We start from the raw sequence: 3,345 nt of genomic DNA, 5'->3' as shown, positions 1-3,345 counted from the left end.
TGTCCCCCTTCGAATTAGCCCACCATTGTTGGCTCCCTTCCCTCTCTATATTTGGGAAGAGGACCAGGGCCTATATAAGTAGAGCTAGCCACCATAGTAGAGGCATCTCATCTTAGCTTGATCCAACCCGATCGAGAGCCTACTCACAAGAACACCTCAACCTCAGGAGGCTGTTCTTCCCTTGTATTGTTCATCATCAGCCCTAGAGGCAATCCACCACCACCACACTGGAGTAGGGTATCACACCACAACGGTGGCCCGAACCAGTATAAATCTTGTGTCTTCCTATGTTGCGAGTTCGCCGAGTTCGTCAGCGAGATCTTAGCGAGCTAGGGCGTAGATCGGTGGAAGGAAACACTTCATGCGCACCCCAGTGTTCGAACCATAAGGATTTGCCGGAACCCCACATCCGACATTTGGTGCGCCAGGTAGGGGTGCGCCGTAGCCTCCCTTCCATCAGTTCGTCGCTCCGTTGCTCCGTCGTCTCCATGGCGGACGCTCACCGTGCTCGAGCTGAGCGTCGGGCTGCCCTCACAGCCTGCATCGCTCAGACGGCTCCCGTCGGTGGGCCACATCGCCGTTCTCCATCCCCGCCACCAACGCTACCACCGGCCCGACGGGGAACGAGCAGCAGGCGTCTTTGCTGCATCCTTCGGTGCGGCAGGACGGCCGCACTGCCACTCCATCGCTGACCCCTGCCAGTTCTTCGTCTCACACGCATCGAGCTCCCATGGAGGCACGGGCTGCACTACTCGCTACGAACGAGCTCCTGCGCTACCGCCCCATCGACGACCTCTACGAGGAGTGGCTCGAATGCGTCGCCGAGCTCGTCCGCGCTGCAGGGGGCTCTCCAGCGCCGTCTCACTCTCTGCCTCCCCCTCAACCAACCGCGGGCGACGGGGCTCATGGTGCACCTCCACCACCTCAGCCCCAAGACGTCGACTTGGCACCAAGGCGCGCGGCTCCGCGGCATGATCCGCCGCGCACGGCGCCCGGGCGCGAAGAGAGAAGCTGCCAAGAAATCCCGCGGCCGTGAGAAGCTACACCTGCACTCCTCGCGCCACCTCGTCAAGACCGCGCACCGCCCGCAGCAGTGCAGTGCGGGCCTCGTCAAGACCAAGCTCCACCTCCGAGGCGGGCCCCGGCAACCACGGCTGCCTGTCACGCCTTCACTCCCGAGCTGCGTAGCGTCGCCTGGTCGGGCAAGTTCAAGCCGGATCTGCCTCCATGCTACGACGGTACCGCCGACCTCGCGGAGTTCCTGCAGCTCTATGAGCTGAGCATCGAAGCGGCCAACGGCGACGAAAAGGTCATGGCGAACTGGTTTCCCATGGCTCTCAAGGATGGAGCTCGCTCCTGGCTCTTGAACCTGCAGCACGGCTCGATCTCCTCCTGGGACGAGATGCGTGACCGCTTCGTCGCCAACTTCCAGGGCACTCGCGATCGCCCCCCGGCCGCGGGTGATTTGCGCCGCGTTAGGTAGTAGCCAGGAGAGACCCTCCAGAAGTACATCCAGCGCTTCAAAATCACTCGCCTCAAGATCCCCAAGGTCACGGACGAGGCCATCATCTCCGCGTTCTCCGACAATGTCCGTGACGTCAAGATGAAGGAAGAGCTCGCCATCCACGAGGAGCTCTGCACGTCTCGGGAGCTGTTCAACCTGGCAAACAGGCGCGCAAGAACTGAGGAGGGGCGCCTCTCTCTCCTTGAGCCACCAGCCGTTGGCGCGGAGGAGAAGAAGGCCAAGGCCAAGGACGTGAAGCGCAAGGAGGTAGCTGTGCTCGCAGCGGAGCCCGACATCAAGCGAGGCAGAAATCAGCCCGAGTCATCCAAGAACGGCCGACCATTCTGCGCCTTCCACAACCTGAACACCCACAATACTAGCGACTATCAAGAGCTCAGAGCCATACGAGAAGGACGCTATGGTCGACGCCCCGAGCGCAACGATCGGGGCTACGGCCGGGGAGGAGGACGTGGAGGCAGACGCTGGGACGACCATGGCCCGCGCTAGGAGTGGCACGACCGGCCTCGTGAGGACCGCTGGCAGGACCAACCTCGCGAGGGTGCATGGAGGGACCCGCCTCGTGAAGATCGCCCCCAGGGCAACACCGGTCTTCCCCTGCTGCCTCCACCAAGAAGGAACGACGACCACCGCCAGGATGAGGGGGATTGGGGCTTCCAGGAGCCGCGCACAATCGCCTGCATTTTGGGCGGCGCCCATGCCCCAGCCTCCCAGCGCGTCTTCAAGCAGTTTGCTCACGAGGTGAACCCGGCGCTTCCCAAGCTCGAGGCCATGCGCCCGCTCAGGTGGTCCCAATGCGCATCACTTTCAACTCGGCGGATCAACTCAAGTGCACAGCCATCGCTGGCACCCTCCCTATGTTGTGTTTCCCAGTCATCAGCAATGTGCAGGTCACCAAGACATTCATCAACGGCGGCGCAGGGCTAAATGTCCTGTCCATCAACACCTTCGACAACCTCCAAGTGCCATATGAGCAGCTCTAGCCCACCAAGCCTTTCTCAGGAGTGACCGACGGCTCCACCACGCCGATAGGGCAGGTCCGCCTGCCTGTCACCTTCGGGGAGCGCAAGAACTACCGCACCGAGCTCATCGACTTCGACATCATGCACATTCGCCTGCCGTACAATGCCATCCTCGGGTATCCGGCCCTGGCCATGTTCATGGCAGTCACTCATCACGGCTACAACGTTCTCAAGATGCCAGGAAGCGGAGGAATCATCACGGTCCCGTGTGAAGAGAGGGATGCGGTGTGCTCCCTCGAGCGTGCCTTTCAAGCCGCAGCAACCGACAACCCAGACAGCAGAAATGAAGGCCCTCTGGAGGCCATCCCCAAGAAGAAGTAGCCGCACCATGCAGGACCTTAGGAGGACGGTGTCACGGCAGAAGCCATGTCAGGACCAGCGCCTGCTCCAGGGGCGCCTCCCTCCATCGCATAGGAAGGCGCGCCCGGTGCCCTCCTCAGGCAGGGCCCGGGGGCTCTCTTCTTGAGGGCCTCGGACCTTGCCAACCTCACGAGGGAGGAGCTTGGGCACCACTTGGAGGCGTGCTTCATGGCACGTGACCCTCAGGAGAGCACAGGGCAAGGAGTGCCCACCACCCAGGAGTTCATCACCAAGACCACCCAGGAACTGCAAGAAGCAAGAGCCATGCGCGGCGACGGCCGCCCACAAGGCGCAGCTCCGCATCCTGGCAAGGATGCTGGGATGCGTGTCTGCATTGACGTCCCAGGGCTCAACAGGGCCGCATCTCAGGAGCATTTCTGGCCTTCGCATGTGGGCCGCTGCGAGGGCCCGCTGCACAGCTACGTTCGTATGCCCTTTGGC

This window comes from Triticum aestivum, chromosome 4A, assembly GCF_018294505.1.
Source record: "Triticum aestivum cultivar Chinese Spring chromosome 4A, IWGSC CS RefSeq v2.1, whole genome shotgun sequence".
NCBI lineage: Eukaryota > Viridiplantae > Streptophyta > Magnoliopsida > Poales > Poaceae > Triticum > Triticum aestivum.
The sequence above is the reverse complement of the archived record's forward strand: the minus strand, read 5'-3'. Positions refer to the sequence as shown.